Here is a 22,564-nt window from a genome sequence, read left to right on the forward strand (position 1 = left end):
TATTATTATTATTATTATTATTATTATTATTATTATTATTATTATTATTATTATTATTATTATTATTTATTATTATTATTATTATACTAGCGGGCAGGGAGGTACATGCTGTGTCTTCTATCCCCTTATATCTGTTTTCCAACATGCTTTCTGTCTTTGTCTTGGAATGAGATTACTTGGTTTTGTCCTGGCTCTGGCCGGAGTCCTAGCTGGGAGGGAAACATTCAAATGCACAGTTATTGTTTTGGGAGATGATATTTTTTTCCTTGTTAATCATCTCTCTGCTATGTATTATTATTTTTATTTTGAATGTATAATGTAAGCATTTGAGTGTGTTCCTCTTTGTTGGATTTTGTGCTTGTGTCTGGATGAGACTTGTAGGTGATTTCAAACTAAGTAGGCTACATTGGTGGTATGCTCTTGGAATCTACATCCGATCCCTATTTGTTCTCAGTTCCCCTTTGTCTTACTTTTTCTTGGGTGCTTTAATTGTAATTCTAGAACTTTTTACTATCCCATTTTCTTCCTTTTTACTGGCGCTGATATAACCTAAATGTGTTGCAAGCGCCGTAAAACCCTTAAAAACAAAAAACAATTATTATTATTATTATTGTTATTATTATTATTATTATTATTATTATTATTATTATTATTATTATTATTATTATTATTATTATCATTATTATCATTATTATCATTATTATCATTATTATCATTATTATCATTATTATTATTATTATTATTATCATCATCATCATTATCATCATCATCATTATCATTATCATTATCATCATCATCATCATCATCATCATCATCATCAGGCTGATCATTTATAATTTGTAACAGGTTGTGAACGTTCCTAAGCAGACTGAATGGGACATCATATCATCTCTCGTTGGGTATGATTTTTTGTCTTCCCATAGTGGGCAGGGGAGTCGCTTGCTGTGTCTTCTATCCCCGTTTTTCTGTTTTCCAACTTGCTTCCACTCTTTATCTTGGAATGTTTTGTCCTTAGCCTGTCCGTGGTTTTTGGCTTGGAGGGAATCGGTCAAATATATAGTTATACTTTTGGGAAGTGATAATTTTTTCCTTTTAAATCATCTACATACCTGTCTTTTACTGTTATGTATTTTATTTTGAATGTATGACATGTAAACATTTGAGTGTGCTCCTCTTTGTGCGGCTATGTGGTATAATGCCTATAGACTGGAAAGTCCAGGGTTTGAGCGGCACATAGTTGAGTCCTCTTACTGTACTCAGTTGTAAAATGAATGCCTGGCAGCTAAACAGTGTTGTGGGAAAAATAATTATAATATTGCCTTATCAGGTCTTGTCCTACATGTTGTGTGTTTCAGTTGGCTAGGAACCCTTTGTAAAGCGCTCTGAGCACGTTTAGTGGATATTGCACTATATAAATGCTCTTGTTTTTTAGCTTTTCTTTTTTTTGGTGGGAGTTCTTGTGCTTGAGACTTATAGCTGATCTCAAAGTACACTGATAGTGTGCATTTGGATTCTACATCTGTTCCCTATTTGAATCATTCCCCTTTGTCTTACTTTTTCTCATGCCCTTTTTAATTGTTAATCTATAATTTTTTTACTATTCAATTCTCTTCTTTTTTACTGGTGTTGAAATGACCTAATCTTTCACAAGGACCGTAAAACCCTTAAAAGCAAAACAATTCGTATCATCTCTCGTTCACCATATTTGGGTAATAACGAATTGGGGGGCTGTGATTGTTGATTGTTTATAAATTAATCCAATTGAAATCTTCCTACTGTTACTCTCCTGTTGTTGTTTTAGATCTATGCAGCATTGTAAATAGATAAAAAATGTACATACAGATTTTTAATGTCTATTCATTGCGTATCATTGCGTTGTGGATGTTTCGTCATTGCATTCCAATTCATGCATTCATTGAATAATTTGTCATTGAAACATTCAATTTGGGGTTCATTGTAATGTTCAAGATGGAGAATTTTTTTTTGATTTCTTTTTTTTTTTTTTTCTAATCAACTTTTATCAGCTGAGATTGAAATTTGTCTGGAGACTTCTACCTGCTCTCTTCTACCTTTCACTCTCTTTTTTTTTCCGCATTTTAATTTTAATTAGTTTATTTAGTTGTTTTCATTGCTGTCTATTGTAAAATCTGAGTATATCATTTTAGCAGGGATCCTTGACCTGTGTCTGTCTAGGATTTTCTGTAGAGTCTCAGACAACACCCGTGGATAATTATTGTTCATGGAATTTATGGTAGTTCTCTTTTTGAACGAATTCCCCTCGACTTATTTATTTGTCCTTTTATACTTGCAGATATAATCTAAATCTTTTTATTGCGGGTGGTTGGATGGGAGCATCACCCTTGAATCATATACCTATGATGTTCGCATGGGTGTACGATCCGATAGTGATGTCGTTTCTTCTTCTCTTTACTAGCCTATCCTGCTTCTTTGGTTTGTGATTGTATTTTTGACAGGGGATATTTTTTTTCCTGTAAATCCTCTGCCTGTTTGTTCTTGGTTATTTATAATTTAGCTTATATCTTTAGGTTATGATTTTGATTGACATTTGTACTATTTTTGTTAGATTGCTTGTTTTTTTGTTTCAGCGGTCTCTCATATAACCTCAATTGTGTTGGAAGAGACCTAAAGCAACAAACAAACAAAAAAAAAAAAAAATCTTTTTACTATTTCTTCTGGCTCTGTAGTGACCACAAATATCACAAGGGCTATATGTCTCAAACACCTTTAAACCCATTCAAGATTTTTTTTAAATTTAGCAGTCATATTGAAAGACTTTTGAAAAATTTGTTCAAGTATCAAACGTAAATCTGATTTGGGTCTTCTGATCTCCCATATGACATGAGAGGTCACTTACTGTGTCATCTATCCCCCATAGCTGTTTTCCCATTCCATGTTGCTCTCTTTCTTTATTCTTGATTTAGATTGCTTGTTTTTTCTCATGGTCCTGGCGGGGATCCCTCGCTTATGAGTCTAATTTATAGTACCTTTTTTTAGAGATATTTTTTCCCTGTGAATCATCTCTTATGTATCCTTTTATAATTATTAGTTTTGAATATATTGTAGTTTGCTGGGTGGGGATCCTGACCTCCCATAGCGGGCAGGGAGGTACACACTGTGTCTTCTATCCCCTTATATCTGTTTTCCAACATGCTTTCTGTCTTTGTCTTGGAATGAGATTACTTAGTTTTTTTCCTGGCCCTGGTCGGAGTCCTGGCTGGGAGGGAAACAGTCAAATGCATAGTCATTGTTTTGGGAGATATTTTTTTCCTTGTAAATCACCTCTCTGTTCTGGGTGGGGATCCTGACCTCCCATAGCGGGCAGGGAGGTACATACTGTGTCTTCTATCCCCTTATATCTGTTATCCAACATGCTTTCTGTCTTTGTCTCGGAGTGGGATTTCTTGGTTTTGTCCTGGCACTGGCCGGAATCCTAGCTGGGAGGGAAACAGTCAAATGCAGTTATTGTTTTGGGAGATGATATTTTTTTCCTTGTAAATCATCTCTCTGTTATGTATTATTATTTTTATTTTGAATGTATAATGTAAGCATTTGAGTGTGTTCCTCTTTGTTGGATTTTATGCTTGTGTCTGGATGAGACTTGTAGGTGATTTCAAATTGAGTACATTGGTGGTATGGTCTTGGAATCTACATCTGATCCCTATTTGTTCTCAATTCCCCTTTGTCTTACTTTTTCTTGGGTGCTTTAATTGTAATTCTAGAACTTTTTACTATCCCATTTTCTTCCTTTTTACTGGCGCTGATATAACCTAAATGTGTTGCAAGCGCCGTTAAACCCTTAAAAACAACAAAAACAACATCTCTCTGTTATGTATTAGTATATTTGTTATTTTTTAATGTATAATGTAAGCATTTGAGTGTGTTCCTCTTTGTTGGATTTGTTCTTGTGTCCGGATGAGACTTATAGGTGATCTCAAACTAAGTACATTGGTGTTATGCTCTTGGAATCTACATCTGATCCCTATTTGTTCCCAGTTCCCCTATGTCTTACTTTCTCTTGGATGCTTCAATTGTAATTCTAGAAAAGTGAGTGGAGCAGGCACTTATGTTGGTAACAACAAGATATGAAGTGAGTAGAAAAGTGCCAGAAGACAATAGAGAATAAAAATTTTTTTTTTTTTTTTTTTTTTTTCGCGGCGGTGGTGGGGTTTGAACCTGCGACCTTATTGGTACGACAACTCCGCCTGGCAGGTGAGAGCGTGGCTCTACCGTGTGAGCTATCCACGAACACAAAAATATTCGTTTCAAACCCAAAGTCATTTCTAGATCCCTCTCTCACCCACTTCTTGAGATCGCCGATTCGTTCGCCACCATCGCGAAGTAATTTTGACCGGCAGTTAAGCTTAATAGCCAATATTCTCATCACAAACATATAACATAGAAACGATATGAGACATAGAGTATGCTCCGGTGTATGGGGTGAATTTTTAATTCAGAAAAGTGAGTGGAGCAGGCACTTATGTTGGTAACAACAAGATATGAAGTGAGTAGAAAAGTGCCAGAAGACAATAGAGAATAAAAAAATTTTTCTACTCACTTCATATCTTGTTGTTACCAACATAAGTGCCTGCTCCACTCACTTTTCTGAATTAAAAATTCACCCCATACACCGGAGCATACTCAATGTCTCAATCGTTTCTATGTTATATGTTTGTGATGAGAATATTGGCTATTAAGCTTAACTGCTGGTCAAAATTACTTCGCGATGGTGGCGAACGAATCGGCGATCTCAAGAAGTGGGTGAGAGAGGGATCTAGAAATGACTTTGGGTTTGAAACGAATATTTTTGTGTTCGGGGATAGCTCACACGGTAGAGCCACGCTCTCACCTGCCAGGCGGAGTTGCCGTACCAATAAGGTCGCAGGTTCAAACCCCACCACCGCCGCGAAAAAAAATAATTTTATTCTCTATTGTCTTCTGGCACTTTTCTACTCACTTCATATCTAATTGTAATTCTAGAACTTTTTACTATCCCATTTTCTTCCTTTTTACTGGCGCTGATATAACCTAAATGTGTTGCAAGCGCCGCAAAACCCTTAAAAACAAACAAACAAACATTGTAGTTTGTAAACATTTGAGTGTATTCCTCATTATGTGGACCCTTTGCTTGTGCCTGGATGTGACTTTTAGGTATTGTCAAAATAAGCACATATGTGGATTGCTCATGGATTGTTCTCTTCCTCATTTGAACCAGTCCCCTTTGCCTTGCTTTTTCCTCAGTGATTTTAACTTCAGATAAACTTTTTCTCTATCATCTTCCTTTTTGCTGGCGTTAAAATGACATAGTAGCGTCGGAAGCGCCATAAAACCCATAATAACAAACAAAACTTGTAAATAAGTGCATGTGGAAGCTCGCACATTCCAAATAATTCTTGAAATGTTTTTATTGTTATTTTTTACCCATGAAAAAAACAAACATTAAACAAATATTTCTACATATCCAAGTTTTAAATAATATTGTAAATATTATACATTCATCACACTTGTTTAGTTGTTTAATTTAAAACAATGACACACTTAGTGGGAAATTTAATACAGAATATTATACAGTGTGTGTTTCATCACACGTTTTTTTTTTCTGGGTGGGGTTCCCGACCTCCTATAGTTGGCAGGGAGGTACTTTCTGTGTCTTCTATCCCCCTGTATCTGTTTTCCAATTGCTTTCTGTCTTTGTCTTGTAATGAGATTACTTAGTTTTGTCCTGATCCTTGGCCGGGAGGGAAACAGTCGAATGTATAGTTACAGTTTTGGCAAAAAAAACCCCAAACGTTTGATTAAATCTTACATAGCTTTGGAGTTATTCAAACCTGAAATGTGTCAATGATAAAAATTTAAAAAAAACACTGTGTTATCCTGTCTGCTTTTATTTTAATGGTTGGATGATCAGGGTGTGTTAAAAAAGCTTTCTCGTCCTTGGATGCCGCCGGGACAATTGTTTGTCTTTGAGAGGTTATACAAAATTCTATGGAAATCAGCCTACCTTTGTAACTGTTAATTATGTATAGATTTTTAACATTAACAGTAAACATTTCATTGTACTTTTTTAATTTTTGGTTGGCGTTTTTGTATGTATGCAGAACATGTGAGACTTTATTGTGTATGCTCTAAAACGACACACACTGGACCGACCTATGTCTGTACCAGTTTTAAAGAAGTCTTCCAGTGCGGTACGGAAGTGAAGATAGACTAGATCTACCCTTTTATTACTGCCTTTCCCATTACCCTCTTTTTTCTAAGTGTTGAAACGGCTTCAAAAAGTCAAAACATCTGCTCAATTCCCTTTTTTGAAAATGGCATCTACAGAACAGGCCTTGACAAATTTATAACAATTTCCTTTTATTTTGTTTGAAAAAAAAAAGTTTTATTTTTTGAATATTATAATTTCCCCCAGCAATTCTTCAACGACAACAATGTTGCCATTTCAATGACTTTGTTTATGTCTTACTGCGGTTTATCAAAATTTCTGACCAAATTATAATATTGCCGACAGCTATGTTTAATTTTTCCAATGTTATTTACGACCAGATCCTTAATGGTAGTGATAAGTGAGCAAATTGCCAGACTTAAACAAAGATGTAGAATATGCCTTTACTTAGTGACCAAGCTTGCAAAGTAGATTCGTGCAATTGTGATTGGGTTTTTAGGAATGTTTGGCCAAGTCAAACCGGCTGGGTGGGGATCCTGACCTCCCATAGCGGGCAGGGAGGTACACACTGTGTCTTCTATCCCCTTATATCTGTTTTCCAACATGCTTTCTGTCTTTGTCTTGGAATGAGATTACTTAGTTTTTTTCCTGGCCCTGGTCGGAGTCCTGGCTGGGAGGGAAACAGTCAAATGCATAGTTATTGTTTTGGGAGATGATATTTTTTTCCTTGTAAATCATCTCTCTGTTATGTATTAGTATATTTGTTATTTTTTAATGTATAATGTAAGCATTTGAGTGTGTTCCTCTTTGTTGGATTTTGTTCTTGTGTCCGGATGAGACTTATAGGTGATCTCAAACTAAGTACATTGGTGGTATGCTCTTGGAATCTACATCTGATCCCTATTTGTTCCCAGTTCCCCTATGTCTTACTTTCTCTTGGATGCTTCAATTGTAATTCTAGAACTTTTTACGATCCCATTTTCTTCCTTTTTACTGGCACTGATATAACCTAAATGTGTTGCAAGCGCCGTAAAACCCTTAAAAAAAAAAAAAAAGTCAAACCGGTAATTTTAAATAAAGGGAGAAGGGTCTTCTGACCTCCCATGGTGGGTGGAGAGATCACTTTTAACCATTTCTGCTATCCCCCTCAGGGCTAACCCACACCGGAGACTGACTCCCAACGACCCAGCACTGCAGTCTTCCATATAAAGATATCGGGTAAGGACAAAATACTAAGAATAAAGAGAAGAGCCGCTAAACCTATACCATACCAAGCACCTAAAAAAAAAAAAACAGCAGAGAACGTCTTTATCTGGAAGAAGGCAGAGGACGGCAGTGCTGTGTCGTCAGAGTCGATCTCCGGTGTGGGTTAGCCCTTAATCAGTTTTCCCTTTCCAAGTTGCTCTTTGTTTTTATTCTAGATCGACAGTGCTCAGGTTTTTTTGGGGGTTTTTTCCTGGTTCTGCGGGATCCTTAAATGAGAGGGAAGCAGTCAAACTGGGTGGGGTTCCTGCCTCCCATAGTTGGCAGGGAGGTACATACTGTGTCTTCTATCCCCCTATATCTGTTTTCCAACTAGCTGTCTGTCTTTGTCTTGGAATGAGATTACTTGGTTTTGTCCTGGCCCTGGCCGGATACCTTGACTGGGAGGGAAACAGTCAAATGCATAGTTATTGTTTTGGGAGATGATATTTTTTTCCTTGTAAATCATCTCTCTGTTATGCATTGTATTATGTTTTCTTTATAGTATATACGATTTGTAAAACATTTGAGTGTATTCCTCTTAGTGGGGACCTGTGCTTTTGTCTGGATGAGACTTTTAGGTAATCTCAAACTAAGTGCTTTGATAGTGTGCTCCTGGAATCTACATCTGTTTCCTATTTGAACCAATTCCCCTTTTGTCTTCTCTTTTCTTGGCCACTTTAATTGTATTTCTATAACTTTTTACTATCTTATTTTCTTCCTTTTTACTGGCGCTGATATGACCTAAATGTGTTGCAAGTACCGTAAAACCCTTAAAAACAAACAAACAAGAAGCAGTCAAATGTATGGTTCCTTGTAGCAGTAATTTATATAACATCACAGTACTCTTAAGATGTCTTTTGTAACACACACACACACACACAGAGAGAGAGAGAGAGAGAGAGAGAGAGAGAGAGAGAGAGAGAGAGAGAGAGAGAGAGAGAGAAAGAGAGTCTCTCAATGCATAAGGCTAATGAAAAACGGATTAATCCTGGTTAAGCAGAATTACATGGGGCACATGACAATTATTGATTGCTACCCTTTGGATAGGATGATAGTCTATCTCAAAGTACTTTCTGCCAAACCCAGCTATCCAATAACTGCTGGTTGAATGAACATTTTGATGGATATAATATGTACTAGTATAAAGAGCATACTGTGATAAAGACCGGGTGTAATTATCGCATTATGTTTTTCTAGACGTGTAGATAGCTTTAACTATAATGATTATATAATATTAATATATTACATCGCTATGTAAACAGATTATTTGAGTTCTAGCCTGTTTTTTTTTTTGTTTGATAAATGATATTCGACTAACACAACTCTCATACTTATTATGCGGTTTGATTTAGGATAGTTATAATTTGAATAATAATGATTATAATATTATTAATAGTCATCATCATCGTCAATATCATTGACATGATATTATAATTATTATTGTTTTTCTCATTATTCTGATTATTATTATTATTATTATTATTATTATGGTTATTATTATTATTATTATTATTATTATTATTATTATTATTATTATTATTGTTATTATTATTGTTATTATTATTATTATTATTATTATTATTATTATTATATTATTATTATTATTATTATTATTATTATTATTGTTATTATTATTATTTACACCGTGAGCATTCTTCCCTGATCATACAATGAGTTGGGGTTTTTATGTCCAGTTTTGTTTTATGTTATCGAACATTCCCTTCATACAATGTTTAATAATATAATGTAGTATACTTGTACAATTATTTTTATACCAATTTTTCTCTTCAGACTGTTTTAATTGACAATTGTATGCAAAAGGCGAATAAATAATCTTACATTTACATCATATCTTGAAATGCTACTTTTTCTTTATATTAATAAAATGTTTCGGTGTCTTCTGACCTCTGTGGGTTCTGGGTGGGGTTCCTACCACCCATAGCGGGCAGGAAGGTACTTGCTGTGTCTTCTATCCCCTCTAATCTGTTTTCCAATTGCTTTCTGTCTTTGTCTTGTTTTTGTCTTGTCTTGTTTCTGTCTGTTTTTGTCCTGACCTTGATCGGAGTCCTTGGCTGAGAGGGAAACAGTCTAGTATAGTTAATGTTTTGGGAGATGATATTTTTTTCCTTGTAAATCATCTGTTATGCATTGTATTATGCTTAGTTTACATATTATATTATAGGATTGGTAAACAGTTGAGTGTATTCCTTTTAGTTGGGACCTGTGCTTGTGTCTGGATGAGACTTTTAGGTGATCTCAAACTATGTACTTTGACAGTGTGCTCTTGGAATCTACATCTGTTCCCTATTTGAACCAATTCCCCTTTGTCTGACCTTTTCTTTTGTGCTTAAATCAAGGAATTTACCCAATGGAAACCGTACGGTGCTCTTATTGGCTAACCAAACAGCGGCCTCGATGAGAAAAATATCCGCCATTGAGACATTGGCTGGGAATCGCGTTACTATAGTAAACAAGCGCTGATCGGCCGTTCATGAAATCTAAGAAAATAACTTCCTGATCGCTCGTTTAACTCAAAATTATTCAAAACGATGTCTCTAAAATGATATAAATGTGACTTCTTAAGGTTTTCTTCACGGTCAAAACCACACAACATTCTATTAATGATTACATCCTAGGCAAAAAGGAATATTGACAGGTCGACCGAGAGTTGAACTCGTCAGACGACAAACATCAATGCGAAGTGTAGAGAGAGTCAAGCTCTTGTTTGTCTTGTCCTGTTCTATATTATAGAGAAAAGGATAAATAGTATAGCCTCGTTGTGAGTGGTTGCGTGTCATAGTCATGTTTTTAAATTGTTTCTGTTGTTTATGTGTGTAGTGATGATGTGGTGGTGGTTGTAGTTGTAGTAGTAATGGTAATGATATGGTGGTGGTGGTGGTTGTAGTAGTAGTGGTCGTGATGATGATATGGTGGTGGTGGTTGTAGTAGTAGTGGTAATGATGCGGCTAAGTGGTCTAGTAGTATGACACTCGCTTTCGGATCGGAAGGTCCTGGGTTCGAGCCTCATGCGTGGCGCATAGTTGAGTCCTTGGAAAAGGCTCTTTACTCACATTCTCTCACTGTACTCAGGTGTAAAATGAGTACCTGGCCGTTAACAGAGTTGTCTTTGTCCGAAAAATTGTAATATCGCCTAACAGGCGTCATGTCCCGTCCTACATGTTAAATGTTGACCAGGGACCCCATGTAAAGCGCTTTGAGCACATTTAGTAGATATTGCACTATATAAAGCTCAATTAAAAAAAAAAAATTTCAATGATGATGATATGGTGGTGGTGGTTGCAGTAGTAGTGGTAGTGATGATAATGTGGTGGTGGTTGTAGTTGTAGTAGTAGTGATGATGATATGGTGGTGGTGGTTGTAGTAGTAGTTGTAATGGTGATGATATGGTGGTGGTGGTGGCTGCAGTAGTAGTGGTAGTGATGACGATGTGGTTGTGGTGGTTGTAGTAGTGGTAATGGTAATGATATGGTGGTGGTTGTTGTAGTAGTAGTGGTCGTGATGACGATGTGGTTGTGGTGGTTGTAGTAGTAGTGGTAGTGATGATGATGTGCTGGTGGTGGTGCAGTAGTGGTAGTGATAATGATGTGGTGCTGGTGGTTGTGGTAGTAGTGGTAGTGATATTGTGGTGGTGGTTGTAGTAGTTGAGGTAGTGATGATGATGTGGTGGTGGTTGTAGTAGTAGTGGTGGTGGTGGTTGTAGTAGTAGTGGTCATGATGATGATATGGTGGTGGTGGTTGCGGTAGTAGTGGTAGTGATGATGATGTGGTTGTGGTGATTGTAGTAGTAGTGGTAGTGATGATGATGTGCTGGTGGTGGTGTAGTAGTAGTGGTAATGATAATGATGTGGTGCTGGTGGTTGTAGTAGTAGTGTTAGTGATGATATTGTGGTGGTGGTTGTAGTAGTAGTGACAGTGATGATGTGGTGGTTGAAAAACACATTACAGGTTATCATAATACATGATTACACACATTCTCTAACTTCATTTTTTGAAATCTTCATTGTGCCATAAATATACGCAACAGTTCTGAACAATTCTATTGTGGATTTTGATATTGTTTGTTGTTTTTCTTGTGTCGTTGTGTTGACATAGAGACCGAATGAATGGAATGCTTACATTCCCAGCCCAAGATATAATGGCGCTGAATGCTTTCATCGGTGGACACTTTTTAGGCTTCGTACGTATTCTCATTCGTTTAATTCTATGGCTTAAATTGTAATTCTAGAACTTTTCACTATCCCATTTTCTTCCTTTTTACTGGCGCTGATATGACCTTAATGTGTTGCAAGCGCCGTAAAACCCTTAAAAACAAACAAAATCTGTGGGTTGAGAGGTCACTTACTGTTTCTTCCATACCCCATATGTTTTCCATTTTCATACTAATCTCTGTTTTTGTTCTATTCCTGGTCGTGGCGGGGATCCATATCTGGGAGACAGACCGTCAAATGTGTAGTACCGACCTTTTTCCCCTTGTACTGGGTGGGGGGTTCCTGACTTCCCATAGTGGACAGGGTCATCTATCCTCTTATATCTGTTTTCCAACATGCTTTCTGGTTTTTCTTGGAATGAGATTACTTGGTTTTGTCCTGGCCTTCTGGGTGGGGTTCCTTTCCTCCCATAGTGTGCAGGGAGGCACTTACTGCGTCTTCAATTCCCCCTATATGTTTTCCAACATGCTTTCTGTCTTTGACTTGGAATGAGATTACTGTTTATATATAATAATTTGTAAACATTTGAGTATATTCCTTTTAGTTGAGACCTGTGCTTGGGTCTGAATGAGACTTTTAGGTGATCTCAAACTAAGTACTTTGATGGAGTGCACTTGGAATCTACATCTGTTTCCTATTTGAACCAATTCCCCTGACTTACCTGTTCTTGGGTGCTTTAATTGTAATTATAGACTTTTTACTATCCCATGTTCTTCTTTTTTACTGGCGCTGATATGACCTTAATGTGTTGCAAGCGCTGTAAAACTCTTAAAAACAAAAACAAATAAAGGTGAACCTATATATTTTTTTTGGACTATCCCATTTTCTTCCTTTTAATTGGTGTTTAAATGACCCAAATGTGTTGCAAGCGCCGTTAAACCCTAAAGAAACAAACAGTATTTGGTGCATTTGATCTCAGTCTACCTTTTCAGCTTTTTACTGGCGCAGAATGACCGAGGAGTGTTTCAAGCAGCATAAAAAACAAATTAAAAAAACAATTAAAAACCAAAAAGAAAAAGAAAAAAAATCCCATATTATTTAATAGACCCAGCTACCTAACAATTGTTGGGATGACAAAAAAGTAAGAATAAAACTTCGGACTAGAACCAATCTGTTTGGTTGTAATAGTGAGATGTTTGTTGTTTTTAGGGCTTTTACGGCGCTTCCAACACATTAAGATCATTTCAGCGCAAGTGAAAAGGAAGAAAATGGGATAGCAAAAAGTTAGTAATAGAATTACAATTAAAGTATCCAAGAAAAGGTAAGACAAAGGGGAATTGGTTCTAATAGGAAACATGTAGATTCTCATCCAGACACAAGCAAGGTCCCCACTTAGGAATCCAATCAAATGTTTACAATCATATTGTAATATGTAAACAAAACATAATACAATGCATAACAGAGAGATGATTTACAAGGAAAAAAACTATCATCTCCCAAAACTAACACGTTTGACCGTTTCCCCTCCCAGTCAGGGCATCCGGCCAGAATAAAACCAAGTTATCTCATTCGAAGACAAAGACAGAAAGCAAGTTGGAAAACAGATATAGGGGGATAGAGGACACAGTAAGTATCTCCCTGCCCACTACTGGAGGTCAGGAACCCCACCCAGAGAGTGAGATGAGTGTTAGACGAATGAGCATTCGTGATAAAGTAAAGCAAGTAACTTGATTTTGCCCCCCCCCCCCCCCCCCCCCCCTCAAAAAAAAAAAAAAAAAAAAAGAGGAATTCATGATTTATTGAAATATAGTTTTATTCCAAAATCCATAACTGTACATGATATGTGACTCATTGCCTCAAAACGGTATTTTGTCGGGTTGATTAAGATGCTAAAAAATATAAACTAAATTCATGGTAACCAAATGGTTCAGTGAGAATGATAGCAGAGGAACTATACATTTGAACGCGTGCTTACTTCTCAGCTGATGATCCTCGCTATGACCAGGAAAAAACAAACAAGCAATCTCAATCAAGAACAAAAATATTGTATCTTAAATAGACAGGAACTAAAATTTCACTTTTCCTGTTATTACAATTGTAATATTAACGTGATACTAAAAATACTAAGCTGCTAGAAGCTGTGGACGGTGAAAAGCAATAAACACAATGAAAATAACAGCTTCAAAAAAGAACAAAATATCAAACATGGAACATTTCCAGCTTAATACCCCTCTTCAACCAAAAACAAAAAAACAATGAAAACAAATACATCTTTTCTAAAAAAAAAATATTGACGAAAAAAAAGATATTGATTACGTCCTCTCTGTAGAAAAATCTTGGAATGTAAACAAAAACAAATGTTTTTGTTTACATTCCAAGATTGTTCTAGAGTATATGCACTCAATATTTCTCTGTGTTTTTATTTCCAAGATTATTCTACAGAGGATGTACTCACTATTTCTTTGTTTTTATTTCCAAGATAGTTCTACAGAGAGGACGTATTTTTCTGTCGTCAATCATATTGTTTAGTTATGTATTATTTATGTTTTCATTGTTGACTAAAGAAGGGTTTTGAGCCTGGAACGTCCCGTGTTTGGTACTTTGTTCCTTTCGTTTTTTTAAAGCTGTTATATTCATTTTTGTTTATTACTTTTTAACTGTAATATTGTAAATTGTTGGCATTTGATTGACCCCGACATAATGCCCTTTTAAAATGATGGGTCACAATCGACACGACGACAATTATTTGCAGGTCTGATAACCGAACACAATTATGAGCCTGGTATAATATTGTTGTAAGGGAAAAAGTATATGTTGGTTTCCTTGTGTACAACAAATGAGACCATAACATTACGGGTTTTAGGACCTGCAAATAGATAAACGTCATTCACAATACATAATATGGTCAATGAGCATGGTCAAGCAGCTAAATAAACACAAATGCTGCTAATATCAAACCATCTCCCTTTTTAACAAAGAAAAAAAGTATATAAAAAAAGGTCAAACACAAAACAAAAACAAGGCAGACATCTACCTTTATCACAGTTGCTTGATAGTGAGAGATTGTACAGGGCACATGTTTCAGTCTCTTGATTTTAATAATTATACACACAAAGATCCATGACTTAAACTAATACAACTTTGTGGTTAAGAAGGAGATTCTGATAGCTCAATTGGTACAGCATAGCACTCCCTTCACAAGCAAAGGGACCAGTACCAGTCCAAATCTAGCCAAGGTTATTATTTTTTAAATTATATTTCTGGCACTTCTGTCCTCATAGCAGTGACATGTACATGGGCTTTTTCGATCTGTTGAAAAGTGTCCTTTTCGATTGACTACTAGAGAGTAACGAGCAATTGTTACTATCAGTGCGAAGCATAAGAAATCGGGATAAAAACTATCCTCACAGCTTTCAATTGAAGGTCAAACGTTTAAAAAAAATTAAAAGTTACAAACCTGCTTTATATATCTATATATTTTTTTAAAAAATAAGAAATAAAGCAAAAAACAAAACAAACAAAACAAAAACACAATTGCTGTATTTTATTACTTTAAATTATTCTTATTTCAAGGATAATAAAAAGCATGTATTTCAACTTTCCTCAACTCCCTATTAGTGACAGAGTTCTAATTATATACATCAGCATCTTGCCAAATCTTTCATACTTGTAATTTAAAAAAAATAAAATTTAGAAATCTTTTAAGAAAAAAAATCGAGTTAGCACTTGAAAAAAATTTAATCAAACTCAAAATTTGAGAATAATTATTCAAAATTTATTTTTGATAATTAAGAGTAACTTGTATTGTACTGTTTCAGGAGAGAGAGAGAGAGAGAGAGAGAGAGAGAGAGAGAGAGAGAGAGAGAGAGAGAGAGAGAGAGAGAGAGAGAGAGAGAGAAGGCATTTAAAAAGCTGCTCTTCATTGAAGCAGGGATCAGATGGGTTTGTTTTTGTTTTTTCCTGGCAAAAAAATACTTCGCATAAAGAATAGTTGCCTATCCAAAGAGTAGCGAACAACTGTTAATGTTCTTTTAACTTTTAATGAAACAAAAATTGGAAAAAAATAGCTTCCTCATAAAACGTATTATTGTTCATTTCGCTCCTTTTGACATCGATATCTGCTTCATAATTCATGCAAACTTAAGTAAGGCTATAAACAATCTCATGTTTAAACAAACAAAAACAAAAAATGGGCGGAGTTGGTATGCACATTAAAATTTGATTGGTTTATTTTGTTTTTAAGGGTTTTATTGAGCTCGCAACACATTAAGGTCATATCAGTGCCAGTAAAAAGGAGGAAAGTGGGATAGTAAAAAATTCTAGATTTAAAAACTAAAAGCATCCAAGGAAAGTAAGACATATGGGGAATGGTACAAATAGAGAACAGATGTAGATTCCAAGAACACACTATCATTGTACTTAGTTTGAGATCACCTAAAAGTCTCATCAGGACACAAGTACAGGCCTCCCTTTAAGAGGAATACACTCGTTTGCAAATCATATATAATATGTAAATAAAACATAATACAGTGCATAACAGAGAGATGATTTACAAGGGAAAAAAATCATCTCCCAAAAATTATAACTAAACATTCGATTGTTTCCCTCCCAGCCAGGGCCAGGACAAAACTAGGTAACCTCATTTCAAGACAAAGACAGAAAGTGTGTTGGAAAACAGATAAAGAGGGATAAAAGACACAGTAAGTACCTCCCTGCCCACTATGGGAGGTCAGGAACCCCACCCAGAAATTTGATTGGCATAAGTCACGTAGATATAGGAACAAAAAACTTATAGGGTTACATGTATAAAAAATTAAAACGTTCTAGATGTACAATTAAAAGAACTTCAGGAAAAAGTAAGAGAAAGCGGAATGGTTTGAATAGAGAACAAATGTAGATTCCAAGAACACACTATCAGTGTACTTAGTTTGAGATCACCTAAAAGTCTCACCCAGACACCAGCACACGATCCCACTAAGAAAAATACACTCAAATGTTTACAAATCATATGTTAAAGATTAAAAGAAAAAAACAGTACATAACAGAGATGAATTACAAGGGAAAAAAATATCATCTCCTAAAACTATGACTATACATTCGACTGTTTCCCTTCCAGCCAGGGTCAGTACTGTAATCTCATTCCAAGACAAAGACAGAACGCATGTTGGAAAACAGATATAGGGGTATAGAAGACACAGCTTGTTTTTTGTTTTTAAGGGTCTTACGGCGCTTGCAACGGCGCTTGCAACACATTAAGGTGATATCGTTTGTTTTGTTTTTAAGGGTTTTACGGCGCTTGCAACACATTAAGGTCATATCAGCGCCAGTAAAAAGAAAGAAAATGGGACAGTAAAAAGTTATAGAATTACAATAAAGCATCCGAGAAAAGGGAAGGCAAAGGGGAATTGGTTAAAAAAAGAAACAGGTGTAGATTCCAAAAGCACTCTATCAAAGTACTTAGTTTGAGATCACTAAAAGTCTCATCCAGACACAAGCACAGGTCCCAACTAAGAGGAACACACTCAAATGTTTACCAATCATATAATATAATATGTAAACTAAACATAATACAATGCATAACAGAGAGATGATTTACAAGGAAAAAAATATCATCTCCCAAAACTAAATATACATTCGACTGTTTCCCTCTCAGCCAGGGGATCTGGCCAGGACAAGGACAAAACCAAGTAATCTCATTCCAAGACAAAGACAGAAAGCATGTTGGAAAACAGATATAAGGGGATTAAAGACACAGTATGTACCCCCCCTGTCCACTATGGGAGGTCAGGAACCCCGCCCAGGAAGACACAGCAAGTACCTCTCTGCCCACTATGGAAGGTCAGGAACCCCAACCCATACTCTTGTTTGTTTTTTTGTTTGTTTTTAAGGGTTTTAACGGCGCTTGCAACACATTTAGGTTATATCAGCGCCAGTAAAAAGGAAGAAAATTGGATAGTAAAAAGTTCTAGAATTACAATTGAAGCATCCAAGAGAAAGTAAGACAGGGGAACTGGGAACAAATAGGGATCAGATGTAGATTCCAAGAGCATATCACCAATGTACTTAGTTTGAGATCACCTATAAGTCTCATCCGGACACAAGAACAAAATCCAACAAAGAGGAACACACTCAAATGCTTACATTATACATTAAAAAATAACAAATATAGTAATAATACATAACAGAGAGATGATTTACAAGGAAAAAAATATCATCTCCCAAAACAATAATTATGCATTTGACTGCTTCCCTCCCAGCTAGGACTCCGGCGAGGGCCAGGAAAAAAACAAGTAATCTCATTCCAAGACAAGACTGAAATATTGTTGGAAAACAGATATAAGGGGATAGAAGACACAGTGTGTACCTCTCTGCCCACTATGGAAGGTCAGGAACCCCAACCCATACTCTTGCATTGGATGTAATAAAAGAACATTTAAAAGTGACTACAATGTAACCTTCTATATTTCTGTTTAGATCATTGTGGTCACAACATATTGTTTTTAATTTTAAAAATGTTGCTGCTTGGAGCTCGACAGAAAAAAAAAGATAAGTATGAATTGTAAGCTTCAATTTATTAGACAAAGACATGCTGTGGATGTTTTGTTTTGTTTGTTTTTAAGTGTTTTACGGCGCTTGCAACACATTTAGGTTATATCAGTGCCAGTAAAAAGGAAGAAAATGGGATAGTAAAAAGTTCTAGAATTACAATTGAAGCATCCAAGAGAAAGAAAGACATAGGGGAACTGGGAACAAATAGGGATCAGATGTAGATTCCAAGAGCATACCACCAATGTACTTAGTTTGAGATCACCTATAAGTCTCATCCGGACACAAGAACAAAATCCAACAAAGAGGAACACACTCAAATGCTTACATTATACATTAAAAAATAACAAATATACTAATACATAACAGAGAGATGATTTACAAGGAAAAAAATATCATCTCCCAAAACAACAACTATGCATTTGACTGTTTCCCTCCAAGCCAGGACTCCGACCAGGGCCAGGAAAAAAAACTAAGTAATCTCATTCCAAGACAAAGAGAGAAAGCATGTTGGAAAACAGATATAAGGGGATAGAAGACACAGTGTGTACCTCCCTGCCCGCTATGGGAGGTCAGGATCCCCACCCAGTGGATGTTTTGGGTTTCCCCTTCAACAACAAAACATGATGAGTGAAACACTAAGGACGAATGAGATATCTCATTCGTCCTTAGTGTTTCACTCTTCATGTTTTGTTGACAAATGAGAAACCCGAAACGTCCACAGTATCTATCTTTGTCTAATAAATTGAAGCTTACAATTCAATATTTATCTTTGGTTTTAAGAAATGACAATTGTTTAATAAATATGTTTCTCTCCTATTGTGAGCCTTATTAATAAATATGTTTCTCTCCTATTGTGAGCCTTATCCAAGTTATATGATCAGGATATCTCACAGAAATGACTTGTACTTGTAAGGACAATTTTAATGGTAAATGACGTTTAAGCCTCAATAATAATAATTTTTAAAAAATACATGCATAATTTGTGACCCAATTCTTGACCCGAAACATACAGAGTCAGTGTTTGACCACTAGATTTAATAAATAGAACAAACAGCAACAGCAACAACAATAACAACAACAAATTGTAGCTTTATTATTATTTTCTAAAAGTAACCAAAAAAAAAAAAAAAGGAGATTGAAAGAATATTGAATATACATGGTAAAACAACAAGTCAAATGTAAAAAGAAAAATTATGCATAAAATAATACTTTGAAAGGATGTCAATAGTCAACAATCATTCAATCATGGCGGCCAGCGGCGAATGGAGAAAGGAAAACAAAGCATTTCATCAACAATTTATTGTGGGTAACAGGGATTAAAAGTGAATTATACTTCAATAGATATTTGTGTGAAATGCAGATGGGAGGGAATGAATGCTGGTTAAAGAGTAGCCACAAAAAAAAAAAAAAAATGTAGTTACAACACTACACCAAAAAAAAAAAAAATAAAAAAAAATACACAAACATGATCATGTACGATTACAAAATAAGAGCAGAAGTGTGATGTCAAAATATGATTCTTATCTCATTGGAAGTGTATAATCCAGTCTTCCGGGGACTAGATACTTACATTGTGCAACAGACCTTCTGGTTTCAGAGTGATGACATCTTATTTTCTAGTCTAAATAAATACTATTCAGCAATAAAAATCATCCATCCTACTTTTAAAATAGTAATGCCACCTTATGATTCAATACGTAATTTATTCATTGTTAATTCATTACCCAGAAGACTATTTACACACTTCCAAGGAGTTTTGTACAGGAAAAGAGCAAAGTTTGATGTCACAACTTCTTTGCCCTACTGGTAATGTAAATGTTGCTGCTCAAAGCTCGAAGAAATAAATAACAAAGTGAAATTGAATGTAAGCTTCAATTTAATTACTAACACAGAAAGAATGGATGTTTCGGGTTTCCCCTTTATCAACAAACAGGATGAATGAAACACTAAAGATGAATGTTTTGTTTATTCATCTACCACATCATTTCATTCATCTGTAGTGTTTCATGCATCCTGTTTGTTGATAAAGGGGAAACCCGAAACGTCCATTCTATCTGTTTGAAGCTTACATTCAATTTCAGATTGTTATTTCTGCCCTATTGGTATAACATCAAGCTCATCTAAGAACTAATGGAGCTAAGATCATATACATGAGAGCAAAACATAGAACACTCTAAAATGTCTATTTTATAGGGCAATGAAACATTCTGTTTAAAATAATCATTGATCTTTTTGACACATGGGCTGAATATACTTTGCATTTTTCAAAGGCATGTTAAATTTTATACATTTTTTTTGTTGACAAATAATATTTACAACAGACGAGGCGCCTTTTATTTTCAAATCTATGATCTTAAATGTCTATCCCTTGTGATCATAACTGTTAATTGTTATTTAACCTGTCATTTTAATACATACAATAGAGATTCTCCAATTTGTTTCATTCCAACAACCTACTGTTGACACATCGTTTATTAAAGAAATAAAGAAGGGGTGGAGAGGTGGAGTGAAGTAATAGACGGCCTTATCTTCATTTTGACTATCCTTAAAGAACAAAATGGATGAGCTGTAATTTGTGTAAATTTATAAATGGCTGTCATCAAGCCTCTATTGTAGCACTGACAGAGACTTGGGTATCACAACAATGTCTATAAACAATAACAAAGAGCTGAATGACGTCGATGTCATTCCTTCTATAATGAAATTGGTTATCATTATATTATCATTTATTTAGCTTAGAACGAATGTCTGGCAATATCTATTATTTGTTTTGCACCTGCATTTGTGGCATTGTGATCAGATTGTAATGTACAGGTGCCGAGAGCTATTCATATATGGAATAGGCTGTCACCTTAGTAAACTAAAGGCCTGATACTCACTATTACTATTACAAGATATCACAAAAGAAGATGACGATCACCAAATTAAAGTGAAAGGTGAGTAGTTGTAAGAAATGCCTAAGGAAACAAATGATTCTATTGGCTGAGCTATTGAATACAACCCACAATTAAGTTTTTTCCCTGTGATCTTTGTTTTCTTTTATGAAGAATTTTTTATATAAGTATCAGGACATGTGTTTACCAAGGCCACGAATAGGCGCGGTATAAATGATTAACATTATTAACATCGACTTAATACAGGTATACTGACATCATGAGACACATTTTCACTTACATTCATCCAAAAAAACTTGGTATAGATGGTAACGCATTATTTAGACTTACAAAAAAATAACAATTCATATATATATATATATATATATATATATATATATATATATATATATATATATATATATATATATATATATATATATATATATATATATATATATATATATATATATAAATTATAAAAACAAAAAAACCGTGAAATAATAGTGCTCAACTTTTTGATAGAAGAAGCTATTTATAAAATATTTCAAGTATAATTAAGATCAACTTCTACAATATTGGTTCGAGCATTCGCTCTCATCTTCCTGAAGAGAGCGAATGCTCATTTGTTTTTGTGTTTAAGGGTTTTACGGTGCTTGCAACACATTAAGGCCATACCAGCGCCAGTAAAAAGGAAGAAAATGGGATAGTAAAAAGTTCTAGAATTACAATTAAAGATTCCAAGAAAAGGTAAAACAAAAGGGGAATTTGTTCAAATAGGAAACAGGATGTAGATTCCAAGAGCACACTATCAAAGTACTTAGTTTGAGATCACCTAAAAGTCTCATCCAGACACAAGCCCAGGCCCCAACTAAGAGGGATACACTCAAATGTTTAAAAATCATATATAATATGTAAACAAAACAATACAGTGCATAACAGGGAGATGATTTACAAGGAAAAAATATCATCTCCCAAAACTCTAACTCTAGATTTGACTGTTTCCCTCTCAGCTAAGGTATCTAGCCATGGCCAGGACTAAGCCAAGTAATCTCATTCCAAGACAAAGACAGAAAGCATGTTGGAAAACGGATATAGGGGGATAGAAGATACAGCGTACCTCCCTGCCCACTATGGGAGGTCAGGAACGAATGGTCAAAACGATATTGTAGAATTTGATCATAATTTTTTTTTTTGTTTGTTTGTTGCTTTAGGTCTCTTCAACACAATTGAGGTTATATGAGAGACCGCTGAAACAAAAAAACAAGCAATCTAACAAAAATAGTACAAATGTCAATCAAAATCATAACCTAAAGATATCATAAGCTAAATTATAAATAACCAAGAACAAACAGGCAGAGGATTTACAGGAAAAAAATATCCCTGTCAAAAATACAATCACAAACCAAAGAAGCAGGATAGGCTAGTAAAGAGAAGAAGAAACGACATCACTATCGGATCGTACACCCATGCGAACATCATAGGTATATGATTCAAGGGTGATGCTCCCATCCAACCACCCGCTTGATCATAATTATACAAGA

General features: G+C 35.2%; 1 protein-coding gene across 3 annotated transcripts in view; it reads right to left on the minus strand.

The window, feature by feature from the left end:
- The window catches only part of LOC144975196 (actin-related protein 8-like), a 407,315-nt gene that overhangs the window by 163,981 nt on the left and 220,770 nt on the right, over positions 1-22,564 (minus strand). The gene's annotated exons all lie outside the window — the stretch shown is intronic.

The sequence above is a fragment of the Berghia stephanieae genome, chromosome 6, assembly GCF_034508935.2.
Source record: "Berghia stephanieae isolate SIO BIC M18660-M18661 chromosome 6, UCSD_Bste_1.3, whole genome shotgun sequence".
In the NCBI taxonomy this organism is placed as follows: domain Eukaryota; kingdom Metazoa; phylum Mollusca; class Gastropoda; order Nudibranchia; family Aeolidiidae; genus Berghia; species Berghia stephanieae.